Source organism: Podarcis pityusensis (genome assembly GCF_964106645.2).
Source record: "Podarcis pityusensis genome assembly, chromosome: 9".
Lineage (NCBI taxonomy): Eukaryota > Metazoa > Chordata > Lepidosauria > Squamata > Lacertidae > Podarcis > Podarcis pityusensis.
In genome coordinates, this window is record NC_138034.1 from 13710397 (window position 1) to 13733231 (window position 22835).

Below are 22835 nucleotides of genomic sequence, written 5' to 3' on the forward strand. Positions count from 1 at the left end.
GATTCACAGCATGGAAGTTTAGACAGCCAATCACGTTGGGAGTGGGCCAAGCTTTCAGGAATGAATATAAGCAGTTGCTTTGCCCCTGTTTCCCAGTTATGCAGTTCAATAAAGGTTCTTGCTGTTATCACTGTGTCTTGCCTCGTGGGAACCCACCTACACTTTACCTGACACAACATGCTTTTAAAGGCACTGTGCATTTGTCGAAAAGCAATAAAATTAAACAGTCAAACCGTGGCTGTTTAATTAATAAAACTGTAGACTCATAGAGCTGAAAGGGATCTTAGAGACTAAAGGTTCACATGCATGGCTAGAGGCTTAGCCTGCAAAATTTTGCAGAACTCTAACTTGCATCAAATCCTTATCCAGTTATGGGTATAACAGCCTGCTGTTGGACAGGGACAACTGCATGTTCTTGTTTTTCCAGAAAAGCTTGGTCAATGTACTTCCACTGACTATTTAATGACAAAAAGAGATATTTGGGAACAGATTTGGGTCTAGGAATGGGCAGGTAACAAACAGCTGCAAAGTGGTTGATGAGCGTGTGACTTGATGTAAAGAGGTAGAAGGGAGTTCTGCCCACAGCTGCTGCTCCTTGCTGAGGCCACTTTTCTCTGTGATATGACAAAGATACACACAGAACCCTAGTTTGGGGGAAATGGCTGTTCACCGCTTCTATCGGAGGGTGAAGGTTGCAGCCCCTCATGTTCCACCATAATCCCCAGCAGGCAGAGCACTCTTGCTCTCCGGCCATTGTTGGGGAATTGCCCTCACTTGGTGGTATTAAGAGAAGGCCTTCCCAAAGTGCAACTTTGATTGGTCCAGTCGGAGGCTCTGCTTGGAGGTCAGTGCCTCGATGGCTGCCCGGGCATTGGCTGATGCCCTGCCTGGCCTGGCAGCGAGGCTTAAAAGGCTGGCAGGTGGCTGGATTGGATATACAGTGGTACCTCTGGTTACGTACTTAATTTGTTTTGTTTAATTTGAAACTGTTCTTAACCTGAAGCACCACTTTAGCTAATGGACCCTCCTGCTGCGGCTGCGCAATTTCTGTTCTCATCCTGAAGCAAAGTTCTTAACCCGAGGTACTATTTCTGGGTTAGTGGAGTCTGTAACCTGAAGCAAATGTAACCCGAGGTACCACTGTACACCCAACACCTGAGTCAAAGTTCCACCTACACCTGTAATCAATAAAGTTGGGGGCATTTTTAACCTAGATTGTTGTCTGCTTGAGTTTGTGCTGCCACACCTCACATATTATTAGGCCGGGGAGGGGAGGCACTACAACCGTTTTGTTATAGGCAAAACGCAGTGACAGGGGAAGGGTTAATCACTTCCATTGTGCGTCTGCACTGCAAATTACACACCCACTTTGCAATTGCCCAATGGAATTAGTAGTCCATTCATTTTCTAAAGGGTTAGAGGAAACATTTCTATACTGGGAGATGTTCAGCAGTGTAAAGATCCCAAGTAGACCTTCTTTCCTTTCATATAAGGAAGGCTGTCTGACATATGACAAGGTTTATTGTTACAGGCATTAAGTAGTGCCTTGACAATAACTGTAATTAGAGTTGCCACCACTTTGACCTGATTAAACACAGAACAATACTACTGCCACTCTTTGACTACCTTAGGCTGGTGAGCATCTGATGATATATAATATCTTTTGGCAGCTGAGTTAATTATAACATAGCTCAATGCATTTCTTTTGAGAGGAAATATTTAAAGAAATTAAAGGGAGAAGGGACCATAATGAAAGCTGTCAGGGCAATTATTGACATTGCTAACAATCTCAGAAATATGTTAACATTTCATGATTCACCCCCCCTTCCATTCAAATGTGTACTATCACCATTTTGCAGATCCTGGCAGACATACACATCCAGCGGTTGAACTTTTGCAAATATCTGTACAGCTGCTCTCAGCAAGTCGTGCCTTGAAAAATGTGAAAAGGATGCAGAAACCAATGGCTCAGTTCATCAAAGATGCCTCCATTAGTGCTAAATGAATGGGATTGAAATTCACAAATCACTTAGATGGCAGTAAAGACACATCAATGGATTTCCTCTCCCTCAACACTCTGCATTAAAAAGCTGACACTGTTCCATATATATTTACGATGCACTAACAGCTGGATGGGCGTGATGGTACGAAACAGTCGCAGCGAGATAATGGTAAAGCAATTGCAAATCTCCACGTTTTCATTACATTTCACTTTGCAGTATACAGTATGTTTGGCAAACTCACTTTATTTTAAAGCAATGTATGTTACTTTTCAACAGTGGTCTTCGGTTCACTAACACGTTAACCCCAGCTTCCAGTAAGAAGCTATCTCTTCATATGCATTTGTTTTCATTATATCCATCTATCTAAATGAATCGTTTTCTCCAGCCACCTTCCCTGCAATCATTTTTCTTTCTCCAAAAACTGAGCATGTCATGACTGGTGCAATGTGTGCTGGGACTAGACATGACTCTCAGCATAGGGTTGACGTGTCCCCACCCCTTGCAACAATAAATCCAATTCACCTATGCTGTGATCACACTCCACATCACAGACCGGTGCTGGAGGAAGTGGAGAACTGACATGGGTTGTTGTTGTTTAGTCGTTCAGTTGTGCCTGACTCTTCATGACCCCATGGACTAGAGCACGCCAGGCACTCCTGTCTTCCACTGCCTCCCGCAGTTTGGTCAAACTCATGTTAGTAGCTTCAAGAACACTGTCCAATCATCTTGTCCTCTGTCGTCCCCTTCTCCTTGTGCCCTCAATCTTTCCCAACATCAGGGTCTTTTCCAGGGAGTCTTCTCTTCTCATGAGGTAGCCAAAGTACTGGAGCCTCAGCTTCAGGATCTGTCCTTCCATTGAGCACTCAGGGCTGATTTCCTTAAGAACAGATAGGTTTGATCTTCTTGCAGTCCATGGGACTCTCAAGAGTCTCCTCCAGCACCGTAATTCAAAACCTACATGGGTAGGTTTGTCCAAACCCAAGGCTCTTGGGTCAGATTTGAGTAGCCCTCTTCAAAATCAAAGCTAATTCCTTATCTCTGAAAAGGAGTGCAGCTCCCTCTGGCATGGTACAATTGTTGGAAGATCTTGGGGAGCCTCAGGATACAGAAAGGCAGGTAGGTGCCTCCCTCTCTCTAACAACTACAAGGCATTTGCCTGCCTGCCTGAATGTGGGGGCAGAGGCATATACACCTGTCTATCTATGCGCATGGTGAGTGTATATTTGAGTTTATTTGAGTACTATATGTGTGGTTGTGTACATTCTGTATTTGTACCGTAACTTATGGAAAGTGTACGTATGCACATGAATGTGTATGTGGTCACTTTGCTTTCTGCTTCTGCGTTAACTTGCAGTGGGAAGGCAGTTTAGCACTAAGGGATTTTTTTGGGGTGGGTGGGGGATTTAAATAAATAAATCCTGTGCTATTACTGTATTGACTGTGGCTATTTTATCCCTTGGCTTCTGCTGGTCCTAGGGTGGGTGGATTAGCCATCTTCAACATTATGCTTGAATGCATTTGGATGCTGGAGTGGGGATATAAAAATGTGCTTACCGACTAAAATATGGGCGATAGCTTTATTATCCCCTTGTTGTTTTACGGCTGTTGTATTGGTTATTACATGAATTGACAGATAATGTTTCATGCTACTTGCATTTTGCTGTCCTGTTTGTTTGTTAGCTTTAATGATATTGGCCACCTTGGTCTTCATTGGAGGGTAGAGGCAAAATGAAGAAGAGGAAAAAGAAGAAGAAAAGAATATTTCAAGTGTTGTTGTAATACACATTTGTATAAAGGCATTGTGGCATCGATAGTTCTATTTAGATCCCCTAGCTAATTATTCTGAAAAGGGCATTCACGTATTTTCAGCTGTTGCACACCGTGTCAACATTTTAACTAAACTATATACCATGAGGAGAAATTGATGCAAAAAGGGGTAATTTTTGTTGGGATAAACTCTCTGTCCATTCCACCTCCACCCTACTTTTCATAGTTTTGCTGCTGCCCTCCAATGCACAATAGTTGCAACCCCACAATTCTGGCTGTTGGAAGTTGGGGTACAACAGCATATGGTTCCCCATAGATTCCCCATCACTGGAGTAAAGTATGATACTGAAAAGCGACTGAGTTCTTAGTCGAAAACGAGACATTTACATCTCATTTGAAAGGAAAAGGAGAGTGAATATTGGCTGTGTAAGTTGCATTTATTTCTACATTTAAAATGCTGCCTGGCACAAATTTCCTAACCTGAGGCTGCTCATTAGAAACATGGTTTCCAGCGCTTGAGTCACTACTTGGTTCGTTCCTCTGTTAAAACTTGTGACCTGCTTCTGTCATCAGAATTTTGAGTTTTAAAATTGAGCAAAAATAATCAAACTGAATGTTTTGCAGCCGGGTAAGAAAAGCTAGGCCAGTTTTGAAAGGGTGAGTTGTGGAGAGAGAGAGAGAGAGCACACTAAGCCACAAAGCAACTCTGGATGATGTTTGGCAAGCAAGTATCTCTCCGTTTAATCCTCCCACACTTGGGTGCTTGGAGCATTATTCTAATCTGGATATTGGTCTCAGCCCCCAATTATGTCACAGTTGTGAGGAGGAATGTAACAAATTAACAAAGATACAGCTTTACTATAATGAATTGCAATGATACAGTAGACAAGTTTACAGCAGTAGAACCGGGTTTTTTAATTTCTTCCAGTATTCTCAAAGTTTACTAGCAATTTAACTGATGCATTTTTACTTCATAATCAACTGCTTTTTCCCAGTTATTCCAACTCTTCCCACCACTGGCCAGCTTACTAGGCTTAAAAAAAAAATCACCTTCTCCCAAAATTCCTCACACAAATGGCCTCACACAAACTATGGTTTGCCATTACATACACAAGGCATTATAGACCTCCCCTCATTCTTCCTTGCCATGCATGTGGGGGAACTTTTGGTCGCCACTTGTCACAAACTACTGTTTCCCATGTATCTGTATACAAACCAGGATAGAAATCAAAATTGTATCCATGTTAGATATCATGGCTTGTTAACAAATCAGTTTCATGTATTCAGATCAAATGGGAAACTATAGTTTGTTAAACATTTCAGGAACTCTGGTTCTAAGTACAGAGTGACTTCAAAGGTCAAACAGAAGTAACCACAGTCTGAATTTAGCCTAAAAGCAGAGCAAAGTCACTGCAAACACCAGCATAATACAGTGGTATCTCGGGTTAAGGACTTAATTCATTCTGGAGGTCCGTTCTTAACCTGAAACTGTTCTTAACCTGAGGTACCACTTTAGCTAATGGGGTCTCCCGGTGCCACTGCGCTGCCACCACACAATTTCTGTTCTTATCCTGAAGCAAAGTTCTTAACCCGAGGTACTATTTCTGGGTTAGCGGAGTCTGTAACCTGAAGCGTTTGTTAGTCGAGGTACCACTGTACAGTCACAATACCCAGGTCTAAATAGCAACCTAGCAGCTGTGTTTTGAACTAAGTGCAGTTTCAACCCATCTTCAAAGGCAGTTCCACATATAACATGTAATCAATCTGAAGGTTATCAGAACATGGACAACTCATGTCAAGCAATTATTAATCAATTATTTGCTTGAGTGCAAAGAAGAAAAGGAGTCGTGTTGTGATCCTAAACCTCATGATGGTTCATGCAATTAATAATAAACCATACTGGGTTTTTTAATGTCTGAATTGGGCCATATTGTCTCAGGACGAACCACCAACTTTGGTTTAAATTTTGCTTTACACAAAATACAAGGTGGGCATGTGGAAGAGAGCCCTAAGATACTTTACAAAAGTTGATGGCAGTCTTTTGGCATTCCTTGAAAATAAGCCCCCCAAGAACAGTGGGCTCGAAGACGAAGAATATCTTAGGAGGGTACAAATTACTGGTTCTACTATTACTGGTTCTACTCTTCTCATGCACCATCATCAATACTAAGCTGGGATTTATTGAAAGGAAAATGCTTCAGCTTAGCCGAATTCCTGAAAGGTCGTATAATCAAGGATATTAACTGATGTTAGAGCACATAAAATTAACAAAATTTGGTCTGATCAGCTTTTGGGCTGATGAGCCCCATGCCTCCAAACTTTGCTTTGATCAACCCCCTGCCAATTCACAGTTTGGTCTGATCAACCCCCTACTGATGCAGGAAAGAGTTTGCTATCTTAGGTTGAGTCCAGACATAACATGCTAATCACATGCAGCATCTTCCTTCCTTGGATGTTTTTAAGCAGAGGTTGGAAGGATGCTGAGATTCCTGTATTTCAGGGGGGTTGGACTAGATGACTCTTGGGTCCCTTCCAAAAGTACAATTCTATGATTCTATAGTCTAGTTAGGGATGTTTGTGTGTGAATCAGACATCTTATATTCATCATCTCAGAAAGAACTTTCATATCATCTGAGGTTTGATCCTTTCACCTTTTCCAAACTTGTACTGAATTCTGAATTTTATTTTATTTTTTTTAATCACCGCAGATAGGCACTTTTTCATTTGCCCTGTCCTGTCTGATATCAGGGCAGCTCAGCCAATCACTGCCAGAAACTTTACCACCACCCAATTAATACCATTCAATACAGAATACATATCCTCTATCTTTCTTCAACACCTTTAATCTATTAGTATATGATAGTACTTGGATTCAAATTGCTAACATTAGGGTTCTTTTCAAACACTGTGACTGTTACCCTCAGCAAATGCTATTTCCTGAATATGATCTTTGTGGGGGAAAGAGTCTGGTTTTCTTCATTTTTATTGTGTAGCTGTTAATCCATTTCAAAAAGTATTATGCTAATTATAACAGTTCGTTGCACGTTCGGCATCTGAATTACTCATTTCCAAAGTTTTTTTTTTCCTCCTCTAAATTGTAATCTGTTAATTACTTGTTTAATGGAGTGTGTAATTACCTACTTTAAGTTAGGAAACTGTTTCCATTTCAAAGTGAGAAACCCATTCTAGAAATGAAAGCATGTAAATGCAGTTCCTTCCAGATATAGTCTAAAACGCTTTGGTTCTATAATGGTTTCAGCCGCTTAGAAAATAAATTGGTGCCTACCGTCTCTATTACACACAGTAGAACTGTTTATTAGAAAATGTGCGAAGAAGGGTTTATATTGAAAGAAAACACCTTCTAAACTCAATAACCTTAATGTAGCTAGGAAACCAAATTCAGCGTGCACTTTGTCTTCCTTTCACTAGGAAATTTTCTAGGGAATGCTTCATCTCAACAAACAGCAGACTTTATATTTGGTGCAATTCATTACACCTAATGTAGGGGATGCTTGCTTGTAGCCTTGAGCCCAGGCAAATCCTGGCTGGGAACAATCATTCTGCAACGCTTACCAAACTCCCTCCATAGAGCACTGCTTTTACAGTCATTCTAGTCCTAATTTTAGTAGCTTTTTAAAAAGAATCATAGAATTGGGGACCAAAGTGATCATCTAGTCGAACCCTCCGCAATACAGGAATCTTTTTTACCCAGTGTAGGGCTCAAACTCATGACTAACAGTCTGCTACAAAAGCTGAAGCTGTTGGAAGTAGCAAATAGGCTTTGGGTTTAGAATAAGAATATGTGGTAGTAAATATTAAAGATTAGAGTATTAATAAAGGAGAAGAGGTTAGTAAATGAAAGGAGTTAATATTATTACAACTATGAATTTGGAGAACTGTTATAGGTAATATGATGAAATTCAGTTAGAGGGGATTTGTGGAAGTCAGTTATCAATGTAATGAGAATTAGGCATTTGAAAAAATAATTTTCCTTTGTGTTTAGTTTATTGTTGTAGTATATTTTTCTTTGTGTGTTTTGCTATTTTTGTGATAAATGTTGAAAATCAACAAAAAAAATTGGGGGGGGAAACAAAAGCTGAAGCTGTTGAACAGATTCTTGGGCTGGAGTATTGTTTACAGGGGGTTAAGAGAGCTGTTGCTGTTACTGATATTATTGTTGTATATTTAGTTTTAGATCTTATGATTTACATGGAAATTGTTTTAATTTGGTTGTGTACTTTTTGACGTGTTTCATTTATTGTTTATGACTTCTGTTGCGTTTGTAATGATGTAAATCTTGTCATGTTGTAAGGTGCCTTGAGTGTAGCTTCAACTATGGAAAGGCAGCATACATATAAAATATGGTGTAGTGATGCTTTCAGAACCAAGCTGTGAAATCTCTCCCCTCGCCTACAAGTAAGGCATGATTTGGCTATCGAATAATGCCACTGAGGATGTTTCTGAAAGGGAAAATGGCACCGTGAGCTGTGAATATGAAAAGAGTGTGATTTTGAGGGGAGAACAGGGGCTGGGGAAACCTTTCAACTTCTCTCTTTTCATTTTGAGAAAATTCAGGGAAGCACCATTACCTCTGGGGAAGGGCTACGGTTCTATCAAGAAGGTTCTTCAGTCCCATCATGTAGGGTTGGGAGAGACTCCTTGTCTGACATTCTGGGGAACCACTGCAAGTCACCGTAGACAATGTTGTTGTTGTTTAGTCGTTTAGTCGTGTCCGACTCTTCGTGACGCCATGGACCAGAGCACGCCAGGCCCTCCTGTCTTCCACTGCCTCCCGAGAACACCATCCAACCATCTCATCCTCTGTCGAGAACACCATCCAACCATCTCGTCCTCTGTCGTCCCCTTCTCCTTGTGCCCTCCATCTTTCCCAACATCAGGGTCTTTTCCAAGGAGTCTTCTCTTCTCATGAGGTGGCCAAAGTATTGGAGTCTCAGCTTCAGGATCTGTCCTTCCAGTGAGCACCCAGGGCTGATTTCCTGAAGAATGGATACATTTGACCTTCTTGCAGTCCATGGGACTCTCAAGAGTCTCCCCCAGCACCATAATTCAAAAGCATCAATTCTTTGGCGATCAGCCTTCTTTATGGTCCAGCTCTCACTTCCATACATCACTACTGGGAAAACCATGGCTTTAACTATACAGACCTTTGTTGGCAAGGTGACCTTTGTTGCTTTACCGTAGACAATATTGAACCAGAAAGGTGAAAAGGTCTGACTCAGAACAAAGCAGCTTTCTATGCTCCTTCTCAGTAAGTATGAATATTTTACCCCAACAAGTCCTGATTTCGAGATATGTTTTTCTACGCATTTACTCAGGCTCGTTTGTTCCTTTTTTTGCCACAGATTCAGAATCTCAAAGTTACTCCAAAATCCCAACTCTGTCTATTTTTAAAAAACAAGTCCTACGGGCAGGTGGAATTAGGATTGCAAAGGAAATCAAGCCACAGTATCTTAAAAGTTCCGTCTTGCTACCAATTGCATGCAAATATTGCACTGTCAGTCAGAGGCTGTGTACTCATTGACAGCTTAACATGCTGCCAGGTTGTTCTTCTGTTTCAATTTGGTTCAAAGTGGGGCATAGCCAACAACCTCATCCCTCTCATGTGTTGATTTCTTCTTCTTCTTTTTTTTTTGGGGGGGGGGGGTTATAAACAAATAGGACCTGAAGAGCCAGCTATACCCTGCAATTTCATTTGATACAAACCTCAAGGGCTGTAAATATTACTTTACCCTAATTATATTTCCAGAACCAATTTATGCTGGTCTTTGAAGATGAAGGTTAGACAGAGCTAGACTAGGATGGAAGGTTGCTATTGGGTGAAAGGAGCCTTTGCCTTCGCCCCAATTTGATTCTAGCTTCCAAGCATTCCTGGAGGGATGTGCTCAGAAGTGAAAGAAGAGTTGCTCCCCTCTGTTCTAATAAATGCATAAATAGGAGCCGTATATGCCAATGGAATGTGGACACAAATAGTTCTAACACTGATTCCCAGAGATTTCAATAGAGTTTTTAGGTAGGCGCAGGACGCGGGTGGCGCTGTGGGTTAGGCCACAGAGCCTAGGACTTGCCGATCAGAAGGTTGGCGGCTCGAATCCCCGCGACGGGGTGAGCTCCCATTGCTCGGTCCCTGCTCCTGCCAACCTAGCAGTTCAAAAGCATGTCAGAGTGCAAGTAGATAAATAGATACCGCTCTGGCAGGAAAGTAAACAGCATTTCCGTGCGCTGCTCTGGTTCACCAGAAGCAGCTTAGTCATGCTGGCCACATGACCTGGAAGCTGTACGTCGGCTCCCTCGGCCAATAAAGTGAGATGAGCGCCACAACCCCAGAGTCGGCCACGACTGGACCTAATGATCAGGGGTCCCTTTACTTTAAGGCCCACTTCACTTTCTTTGGATTGCACCCATTTCCTTGTAATAAAGCGTCTCAAAAGAGCGCCTTGTTTTATCATGTGACAAGCAATATTCTTGCCTTGAAAACGATACACTCCTAATAATAGAACACATGGTGAAACCAAGACAGAAATAACGGCACATAATTAATGTACAATCGTTCTTCAGACTTTGACAGATTTCATTTTCATGCTCGTTTTTGCTCCTACCGTTTCTTTCTGGCTCACTAATATTTGTTGTTTCATCCGTGTTCCCTCTGAGAGATTACTAGCCTATTTCCATGGACATGTTTGCCGTGAGAGATGCCATGTGTCAATATTTGTCAGCCTAATATTTGCATCTATTAGTTTTCTAGGAATTGTTCACTTGCTGTGTGCCCTTTGGTTCCAGTTTTCTCCCTGGGTAGTTCTCTCTCTCTCTCTCTCCCCCCTCCCCCCACTTTCCTGATATTTCCCCACCTACTTCTTACACAATTATCTTTAATCCTTTGCTAACTCCAGCAGCATTGGATTGCTGTTGCAGCAGAAGGAGATATTGTGAGAGATGCTTGTTAGTTAGAGCCTAAAATGGCAAGGTGCATTTTTTAAAAAATCTCTCACACATCAACCTGGTTGGATACACCTGATATTGCTTCATCCCTGATATTCTAAAAATCCATTGTGTTGTGTAACTTTCACATGCCCACATACATAACACGAAGTGAGTCAGGGTGTGGATTATAAATGACCACAACTTCATTGGTTATATTAATCTCAAAGCGGAAAAAGAGAGAAGTAGAAACCAATGGGATCTATTTGCTGGAGGTCTGCAGCATTTCATATTATAGGTGCCTGAATGTTTGCATGATCCCTCATGTGGAATGATGCCTGTATATACAAAACTTGCATACTTAAGAGGACATTCTACATTAACTTTCTCCCCAGTGTTATTTTTATGTGTGTACGACAGGAAAGTGTGTGTGTGTGTGTGCTTGTGTGTGTACAATTAATCAGCAACTACAATCACATGTTGCTTATGCTCATTTGTTTTTAACTTGGAGACAGGGAAGAAAACTTGAATAGGCAAAGATGAAGAATCACAGCTTGATTTGAAATAACCAGTAAAATCTATGGCTGCAGGCTTCGAGTACAGAGAGAAAGTGCCGCTTGCTTAATGAACAAGACTTTCACCTTTTGGAAAAACACATTCAAATCCTATTAAGGTCAAAAACGAGTGGGTTTGATGGTGGTCTCATAATTCCAATGGAACATCTGTCCCTATCACTAAGCCCTACACGGGGGTTAGTGTGATTGACAGATCAGTCCAGAAGGGATTCCAGCTTGGATGACAGGAATGTCACAGCTCAGGCTGAATGAAGTGTGTGGGAGCTTGCACAGAGCTGATTTGTATTCTGCCTGGCTCTGCTATAAACCATAATGTATGAGCCAGCAAAGTGTCAACCCCCTTGCTCCTAGGGGCCATTAGGCTTCTACAAAAATTAACGGAAACGGGGGAATGATCATATTGCGGTGTAATTGAAAAGGAGACTGATATCGGAAAGCATAACCTTCACACCTTTCTTGGTACAATTTGCAGTGTCCTTGGTCTCTTCATCACAGGGCAGCAGTGAGACATGGATCATCTGCTCAGTTTATCCCATTCAGTTCAATTTTTCAAAAAGCAGAGAGAGCCAGCACAACATAAGGGATTCAGCTGGGAGGGGGAGGGTGGAAGAAAGAAAGTATTGATTATGAATGCCAGAAGCCTAACATCATGCAAAGCCTGCTAGCGCTTTCTTTTACAGGTTTACTCACACACATTGTAATCTTTTGGCACCGGTTCTTGAATACCATATTTTTTGCTCTATAAGACTCACTTTTTCCCTCCTAAAAAGTAAGGGGAAATGTGTGTGCATCTTATGGAGCGAATGCAGGCTGCGCAGCTATCACAGAAGCCAGAACAGCAAGAGGGATTGCTGCTTTCACTGCGCAGCGATCCCTCTTGCTGTTCTGGCTTCTGAGATTCAGCATTTTTTTCCTCTTGTTTTCCTCCTCCAAAAACTAGGTGCGTCTTGTGGTCTGGTGCGTCTTATAGAGCGAAAAATATGGTATATTTTTTTAAAAGCAAATCAAATCAAAGCGACTATTAGCAGTGGGGTGTAGGGAAGCTAGCAGGAGGAGGAACTGAAACATGGTTTGAGAGATATCGGAAGCAGAGTTGGATTGAGTTTAAGAGATGATCCAACGCATGATCATTCCAAGATGCAAGACAGGTTACAGGTAGAAATGTTCTGTGAAAGGCATAGAGGCAGGACATGCAGCTTTCTGCCAGCTCACTTTGAGCCCTAGATGGGATGTGGAGACCCCCTTCCTCTGCACTTTGAATCCCTGGCTAAAGACAAGAGGCACCAGCACAGATTAGGAAGAAGAAGCTGTCAGTCTCAGTCCTTCTGTGTGAATCCAGTATGTGTGACTTCCCTTATGTTACAGTATAGTCCCTCCATAGATAATAATAATAATAATAATAATAATAATAATAATAATTTTTATTTATACCCCGCCCTCCCCAGCCAAGGCCAGGCTCAGGGGGGCTAACAAGCAATAATAAAAACAAGTTGAATGAATACAATTTAAAAACAAGATTAAAATACAACAATTAAAATACTGAAACATTAAAATATTAAAATGCAGCCTCATCACAGGAGGAGAAAGGAAAAAGAAAACAGAAAGAGGAGGAGGGAATCAAATTGGCTCCAAGCCAAAGGCCAGGCAGAACAACTCTGTCTTACAGGCCCTGCGGAAAGAAATCAGATCCTGCAGGGCCCTGGTCTCATGAGGCAGAGCGTTCCACCAGGCCGGAGCCAGTGTCGAAAAGACTCTGGCTCTGGTTGAAGCTAATCTAACTTCCTTAGGGCCCGGGACCACTAGGGTGTTGCTATTTATGGACCTTGAGGCTCTCCGTGGGGCATACCGAGAGAGGCGGTCCCATAGGTACAAGGGTCCTAGGCCGTGAAGGGCTTTAAATGTCAAAACCAGCACCTTAAATCTGACCCTGTACTCCACCGGGAGCCAGTGTAGCTGGAAAAGCACTGGGTGAATATGCTCCCATGGCAGAGACCCCATGAGGAGCCTCGCTGCTGCATTCTGCACCCGCTGGAGTTTCTGGGACAGCTTCAAGGGCAGCCCCGCATAGAGCGAATTACAGTAGTCAAGCCTGGAGGTGACTGTCGCATGGATCACTGTGGCCAGGTCGGGGCGGGAAAGGTAAGGGACCAACTGCTTGATGCGGCGAAGATGGAAAAAATGTTGCCTTAGCTGTTACTGTAACCTGCGCCTCCATGGAAAGGGAGGTGTCAAGGATTACACCCAAACTCTTAACGGAAGGCAATGGCACTAATTGGGCCCCCACAAGAGAAGGAGTTGGTCCCTCATCCCCATGCCATCCAGACCCAGCCATAGGACCTCTGTCTTCGAAGGATTTAGTTTCAATTGGCTCCCACGAAACCATCTAGCCACAGCTTCCAAGAAGTCAAGAAGATGCATTCATTCTGGCCTCTCTTTTTAAATGCAGCTAGGGTTGATCCTACAGCAGCCTAGCTGATCCTACAGTAGCCTAGTTAGTGCTGGCCGATGTAGGGTGGCACAATTCAAAAGGCACCCATAGTGCCAAGTCTGGATTTCACACTGATGGCTGGAATCTCCCAACTTGACCAAGTTTTGCAAGCAAGGCATGGCTATTGCCATTTCCACCGCCACCACTCCTGGCAAAGAAGAAAGTGGCTCAGGCAGAATAAGTGTTCCTACAGTGGTTGCCTGTTTAGCCATTACTGCCACAGGTCTTCATCAGGGTCTTGCCATTTATTCAGTCTCACAGAGCAAGAATAGCTGGAGAAGGAGCATTTTAAACTTTCTTCCACTGCTGACAATTCTCTTCTCAGCAATTAAGCCAGATTTGCCCAGAATGCTTGCTGCTATCATTTCCTAGGGATATATATATATATGTATGTATATATATACACACACACACACACACACACACATAACTACAACAACTCCTAGCTGGCCTGGGGGAAGCTTTTAACTACCTAGAGATCACATTAGGTGCCGTCCGCAGTTCGTCACAGATGTTCATTATCCTGGAAAGCAATATATTAATTAATTAATTAAGATGACTGCAATCACAAGTTTAAATAGGTCATTGACAATAAAACACTGCAGACACATTTGGCAACACCTCACTGTGAACACAATGTGCTCTCTCTCTCTTTTGCCTTCTCTTTTAAATGAAATTGCTTCATACATATCACTGCCTGACATCAGACATATAGTCAGCTGGTGGTATCCATATGGGTGTCAGTGTGATCCTGTGCATATTTTCTGGGATGTATATCCCCCTGAATTCAATGGACCTACTCGCTAGTGAGGGTGTTTAGGATTGAGCCTGTGTGAAATGAACTCATGGTAACCACATGCTAAAATGTAATGTAATGCAATGTATGCAGAAAGACCATAGAATCACAGAATTGTAGAGTTGGCAGGGACCCCAAGGGTTATCTAGTCCAACCCCCTGCAATGCAGGAATCTCAGCTAAAGCATCCATGAAAGATGACCATCCAACCTCTTTTTGAAAACCTCCAAGGAAGGAGAGTCCACAGCCTCCAGAGGAAGACCTTCACCCTCCTTTTGAAAGCAGACTCCCCTGTAAAAAAAGGTAAAGGACCCCTGACAGTTAAGTCCAGTTGCAGATGACTCTGGGGTTGTGGTGCTCATCTCACTTTACAGGCCGAGGGAGCCAACGTTTGTCCGCAGACAGTTTTTCCGGGTCATGTAGCCAGCATGACTAAGCCGCTTCTGGTGCAACAGAACACCAAAACCAGAGCAGCACACAGAAACACCATTTACCTTCCCGCCGGAGCGGTACCTATTTATCTACTTGCACTGGTGTGCTTTCCAACTGCTAGGTTGGCAGGAGCTGGGACAGAGCAACAGGAGCTCACCCCGTCGCGGGGATTTGAACCGTCGACCTTCTGATCGGCAAGCCCAAGAGGCTCAGTGGTTTAGGCCACAGCACCACCTGCATCTCACTGACTTAATGTAGGAACAGCCTAATTATCAATCCATGGGCTGGCTCCAAGCAAAATTAGTGTTCACAGTCATTAGGCATGTAGTCAGCTGGGATCTATGCAGCACCTAGGATTTCACTAGCTGCGCCCAGAATTGCAGCTATTGTTTCCAAAGAATGAAATTTCAGGTACTTATCTCCTTCAACAATGCAAAGAAAGCAGGGACACAATTACTCAAGATGTTTATTATGCAGAATTTCAATAAGACAGAGGGAATAAAAGTATAATTAACTGAATTCTCAGTTGCCCTTTACTCAATGGAAAAATGAAAATTGTTGATGAATTACTTACCATTGTTTTCACATCTTTCTTTTGTGTTTTAAACATTATATTATGTTCACATATTTTATGCAATTAGACACAGTATAGTGTGTAATGGATTTATTTAATTCAGAGTGTATTTTCATTGTTTTTGGGTTGACAACTCCACATTGATGTGTTTTTATATATAAAAGAAATACTACATTATTCTGTTGTGCCTAAATCCTTAAAATGTATAATTGAGATTTAAGTGGGAGAATGCAGAAGACATGTTTAGCAAGTGGGGTGTCCTTCATTTGACTGGGAACAAATGCTCAAACTGCTGAAATAAAAAAATACAAAATTCAGGTATGCAACACCTCTTCGGGGGTTTTTGTGCTTTTCTTTTGGTTTTTTTTAACACCACCACCAGAGTTGATGATCCAAATGGTCTCATATATTACAGTAGTCCCTATCTGTCAGGGATTTGATGGGAAGGTCTTACCTGAGGTTCTTCTCTACATAAATTGAGATTTTTGTTGGAATGGTGTGTGGGTCATTTCTCCTACAGCAGCAGAATTGAAGCTTTGCATATAACCTACTCCCTATCCCATGACAACCTCAGAGTTGGCGTTCCGACACAGCAGAAAGATAGTATCAATCAGTGCTTCCTTGCACACTGGGTGCCTTGAATGGTGGTCAGATGTGCCGCGAACAGCATCGGCCTCCTCTCCTTCCCTCCTTCCTTTCTTCCCTTCTCTGGTGCCCTCTTCCATCTCCACCTCCAGTGACTGGTGCAACTGTTTGTTGTAGCAGCACTGGTGACAAATTCTCCAGGCAAATGGTGCCTCTGGGGCTGACCACGGGGTGCTAGTTGCCAGGAGCTGAGGTGGCCTCAGAGTAAGTAAGCAAGCAAGCAAGTGGGCAAGGATTCCCAAGGAGATGGGAATGGAGAGGAGGCTGAGGGAACCCTCCACAAGGGATGGTATCCACAAAAGGGATGAAGGGCTGGCAGCTCAGCAGGAGACAGGTGACATAACTGAGCTTCTGAGACTCGGAGCCCATTTCCCTGCAGGGGAGCCACAGAAAGAATGTAGTTGGTCAAGGGAGCCATGGACGAGCCATGGACTCAAAATGGTTCAAAACGTCTATCTTAGGGTATTAGTTTTGGGTGCTGCTTTGAGGCTTATATAATTTAAATAACAATAATCCACCCACTTTTGCACTGTAGGGGTTATGGATTATTTCAGATTGCCTTTATCTGATTGTGTCCCCAGGTCTTTCTCAGGGCACATTGTACTCTGCCAGTCAGGGAAGGAGTGATAAGAGTGCCTCCTTTGTTTCGGTAAACTATGTCCCAATCCTTCAAGGCTTTCTTGCTGGTCCATGTTTACTGCTGCTTTTGTCTGCGCTCAAGTGCACAGAGTTTTCAACTTAACCAGCCAGTAGCTGATCAAGGACTTTCAGCTTTGCTAGCTACGGTTAGATTTTAATTTGGTCAATCTGCTCTGAGGTTACAGTTCCTGGTCTTCCATATGCTGAGGCTCTTGTTGCAGATTCAGCAGCCAGCAGTTTGACTTCTCTGACGTGGTGACTCTGGATAATTCTCTTCCGCCCCTTTCTTAAACACTATTGCTTTATTAATGATTCAGCTCAGCTAAACCATTGGCATATTTCTGGTGTTACCACTGGAGGAGAGCTCCCAATCTCCAGTTTTCTTTTTCTTTTTTGCTTTCCTGTGTGCATAAATTTAATGCACCTGATGTACCCACCAAGAATCTTGGAAATGTTAAGGATTCTGGGAAATGTGGCTCGGGGGTGGCTAAAGTACAGTTCCCAGGATTTCCTGGGGGAAGTCATGTGCTTTAAATGTATGCTGTGTGTGAAGTCACACTCCCATGCCCTGCCATAATTTTGCCTGGCCCTGTCCTTAGTGCAGAGGCTTCTACTTGAATTCTTCCTATCTAGCATCTTTCAGAATTAAAAATCTTAGTGGCAGCCAAGAGACCTTAAGATTTGCCTTCTGGAGTTCAAAACTTGTGCAATGTGAATGATCTCACATGTTTGCCTTTGGAGCAAAATAAAAATGTATCCCACCATCGTATATGCACAGGTTGGTTCACACAAATGTTGCCTCCTTGCTTGAATATGTACGTTTTTATTCCGTTCTTTTGACTCCTTTTTATCAGTGAATGAGATTTTTCCTGCATATGCTCTTGAAACCTATATGGCACCATTATTCTGGACAACAAAATTTGAATTAGTACGGCATTCATGTCTAATCTGCATAACAGCATTTTGTACACAGCCTGGAGCTCAGGAGAAAAAGTGTATCAGTGCAACACTCTGTGAGGTCCCTGAGAGGCAAAAATTGGTCAGCCCCGTCAAACATTCTGACTTTCCTCAGGCTGCCTAACCAAAAGAGAAACAGCGACAGAGCGAATTAGGTTGGCTGCTCTCCAGTTTATTCAAGATGTCATGGCCAGAGGAGCTGTGTTTATAGATATCTGCTGGGAAAATAAACAAGACCTCACTGTCATCTTAGGGAGATCTTTCTATCAACCCAATGATTCCAGCTCATGGGATCTTGCAGAAACGGTAATTAAAGACGTGAAGCCAATGGAGGACCAGACCATGCAAATCAGTCTTGCATTTCCACCATGGGAGCATCCAACACAACTTTATCATCATTGTCAAAGGAAAGACTTTGGATTGTTTCAGTCTCTTCTGATTGGGAAGGAGGTAAGTGCTATTAGCACTGGTGCTTTTAAAGCAGTGGTGGGACACTATATCTGGGTGGGGAGCCTGATCCTGAAATACATTTTTGGTGAGAGAGAAAAGTGCCAAATTCAAAAAGTACCTGCTGTTGACTGAAAAGGAAGCAGATGAGGGTGCTCTTTGAGTGTGTCCCTGATTCTCCTTCCTTTCAACTGCAGCTCCAAGTTTTGAACACCTACTATCATATACGATGTCAGGCCAGCGAAAGTAGTGGGTGTGTTTTGCTCAAAACAGTCTGGTAGCCTGGAGGTATCAATTAGCTCCATAGGCTAGAGGTTGTCCCCTCCCTCCCCTTCCCCATTTTAAAGCTACTATTAGCATTGCTACTACTTCTGGGCATGACCTAGATGCTGTGCAAAACATGGAGATGGTTAATACAGTCACTTGGCTGCCGATCCTCTTCACCCAGTAGAAGTGATGGGATTCCACCTTCATAATGTGATTCTGGGGCTTTGAGTATAACATATAAGCCCTATTTTCATCACCTCCCCTTGTGCTTGCTCCACTATGCAAAGAGAAGTTGACTGAGTATATGAAGCAATTCAACCAGCAGCTTCTCTTTATCTCGCCCCCCCCCCCCCGTTGACTTCTGCTATTCTGTTGTTGGCATCTGTCTGTCTAGGGAGACGATGAAGGAGTGCATCTTTGGGGATGAAGTCAAACTGCTGCAACTGAGGTGCTGGGAAGTCCTGATCCAGGAATGATGAATTAGTATCAACTGGACATAAACATTTGCAGCGCAGAAGCCACTTAGTTTCTAGAGACAAGCTGGAATCCAGGTCTATTCTCAGATGACAAACCTGTTTTTTTAGGGGAAGTGAAACCACTCCCATCATCATCATCACCATTTTTAATTTGTATATCATCTTTCTATCTTACAATACTCAAGGCGGTTTACAAGCTGAAGAAACAAAAAATGTACATCTTATAACAATCTAATGCAATACAAAAATGTGATAATAAAACATAACATTAAAATAAGCAACCTACATAAAAAAAAGAAAAATTCAACAATCATTAGAATAGTATAAAATAATAATATCAGCATATAAAAGTTAAACAGAGATTCACTCTTAATAGTTACAATAAATAATTTCTAAACTACAATAAATAAAACAACGGCAAGCCACAGTACATCAAATAATACAATACAAATTGAGAAGCAGAGACTAGAGGGTGGAGCAAGGCAGGTAGAAGAAGACCTTGCCTGATGAAGTCTCTCCCTTCACAGTTCTTCCTCCATGATAGGTTTCACACCGCACTCCCAGACATGGAAACATCAGATGTTGAATGCTTCTATTTCAAACTACTTGCATTCTGATTGGAAGATAATATAGTAAACTTTTCTTCTAAATTATCCCATTCGATGTAAGAAAAGAACTGATTGAGCTGACCAAAGAGACAACAAAACAGACTGTTTGCCTGTATCTCACATGGGTCTTGTTAACTGAATGGTGAAAGCAGACAGGAATAGATTGTTAGGGCTGGAATGGGTCCCGGTCCTCCATAGCTTGTCCAAGCAGCAACTGCTGGAGCGGGATCTGAATGAAGTGGAAATGTTGAAACAAAAATTCAAAAAGAGCTTTGCTCCCTCAGTGTTCTCTACCACAAATTCCATTTCAGATTTCAGGGTTGCAGAGAGATTTCAGTAATTGAGTGGAGAATCGGAAGGAGTTTTACAACCAGGTCAGAAGGCCTTTTCTTTGCTATATTAAATATTAAACTGAAATCCACATCAATGTTTTAAAGTGTGTTAGTTTCTATTTATTTCACTACACTTCATATTAACTAATGTTACCAACACACACACACACACACACACACACACACACAAACCAAGTACCATTTTAAAAAAGGAAAGGGGCTTGTGTTTTCAGCATGAATACTAAGGATAGCTCCATTCAATGTCTGAGCAGAGGTATAACATGCTGTCTTGATGTAGCATTAGGCTATAGCTGTAGACTTTGGATGAAGTGCAAGGGAATTGGCAGGAATCTAATAGTAATCTAATATTGAGTATTATAACAATATTCAGTCGGTATATGAAAGCAATGAATTGCTCAGAGGTATAGGTATTCTTAGAAGCTTTTTCACATGCTACTCATGTGTTGGGCAATAATGTGAAAACAAAGAGGCAATGACCTGTATACTTTCCCTGCTGTACGTGTGATGGATCTGCAACTGAACCATGCACAAAAAGTGTTTAACATAATCATTTGTGGTCTGAAACATGGAATGTGGAAGTTTGTTTGGGCAAGGCACCTCAGCTCAATGGCAGAGCATCTGCTATGTATGCAGAAGGTCACATGTTCAATCCCCAGGTAGGGCTGTGAGAGACCCATCTGAAACCCCAGAGGGTTGCTGCCAGTTACTGTAGACCATACTGAAAAAGTTGGGCTCCTTGGTTTGACACAACGTGTGGCCACTTCTTGTTTCCCTCAACATTTTATTCTTCATTTGTTAAAAGTATTGTCATCCCAGCTTTGCACAAAAATGTTCTAGGTGGATCACTGCCTTGCCGTGGCGAAGGGGCTTGAATAACTCAGAGAAGCTATCTGAAGAAGTGTGCATGCACACGAAAGCTTATACCAAGAACTAACTTAGTTGGTCTTTAAGGTGCTACAGGAAGGAATTTTTTTATTTCGACTATGGCAGACCAACACGGCTACCCATCTGTAATCAGAGAAGCTATGAGCTATGCCATGCAGGGCCACCCAAGACGGACAGGTCATAGTGGAGAGTTTTGACCAAACGTGATCCACCTGGAGTAGGAACCGGCAAGCCACTCCAGTATCTCTGCCAAGAAAACTCCACGGACAAAGACAACATGCATACAACAGTTAAGTATCATAAAAGAAATACAACAATTCAGTGCTTTTTTCTAAAAAAAAAAAATGTTTAGGAGTACTCTCATTTTGACTCAAGAAAATCACCATTTTATAGTTCAAATCAGGGAAAATAAATACAGTACATGGACCAAAGTTCAAAGAACATTCATTACCTCATATTACACAGCTGACATTGGCATGAGGTTGTGTGCACTAACATCTTCCCGATTCCTCTGATGAAAAATAGTTAGTAATTTTCCTACTCATATTGAAATACTGCCCCTCAGTGAGGCCAAACTTTCATCAATAGAACACCACACATCCACATTCCACACTGCTTCACACATTAAACACTCGCTTCCATCTGAGACTCAAGAAACACCATGACAGGAAATGAGGCTGCCATCAGGGGTAGCAACAGAAGTGACAACAATTCACCATGATTGAAAAGAAACAATAGAAGAAGAAGAAGAAGAAGAAGAAGAAGAAGAAGAAGAAGAAGAAGAGGAAGAAGAAGAAGAAGTTTCTTCTTCCATTAGATCCACAAAATGTTTAGGGGTATGTGTACCCCTATTGCACCCTTTTTTTGTCATACTACCATCTCCCCTGGAAACAAAGCAAGCACCTCACCCAAACACATTGATTAATCTTTTAGGGGTTATTGTTTCAGAACCAAGATGGATGTAACTTCTTCCCCATTCCAGCGGAATACACCTGGTTTCATGTATGGTGCTCCAATTCTACTTCTGCTGTCTCTACGTGTACACACGGAGACGGAACATTCAAATTCCACCTCTGCCCATATATAGTTCAACAATAATGTCCACGTTTTTCCTATTAAATTCAGAAATCAATTGTGCGATGTTTGCCTACCTGCAAAAATAACCCATCTCTTGGCACCTCAGACAAATTGTTGCTGCTGAATGTCTGTGTCAGAGACCATCTATGAAAGGTCACACAGCTGCTGCCCTCCATGCACTGGGCCAGATTGGGAGAGAGTTATTGTCCAGTCCACTGTCCCCTATATTTCAATGAGGTCCAACTCACACTTTGTAAGAAGAATAAATCTATATTGTCACATGTATGTAGAGTACTGGCTATAGAATAAACAACAACCAGGGGGCATCTTAAAAAGATTTGGGACCCAGACACATATATGTATCAAAGCAACCTCGATCAGTGTGATTTCCCCAATGCAGACAGAAGGAGTGACTGAAATAAGAGACCTTTCCTTGTCTAAGACAACCGAAGTAATTTAGGGTTGAAGTGGTATTTGAACCAGAGGCTTCTGAGCTGATGCTCTTAGCTGCTCTGCTACTTGAATACCTGAATTCTGTACTGCAGAAGCAGAGTTAACGGAAGCCTACCTAGCGACAAAAAGTATAAACTCTGGGTGCTTTTTTTTTTTTTTAAGGCCAACATAAAAGGATTTGTTCACTCAGATTCATGTCTCTGGAGGACAGCTCAAAGCAGCTCAATATTCTTCGGCTGGCAGTTGTTGCTGATGGCCATTTTCTCTGTCAGGGCTGCTGTCAGAAAGTACCTATAAGAAGGATTTATTTGAGGAGGACGGGCGGGGTTGTTACACACAGGGAACCTAGATTATGTGTGTAACACACACACACACAAACACACATACGTCTCATTCCAAATACAGTATTTACATCCTTCACTTGCATCACTCCAATAGCTCTCAGCTGTAATTTGAGT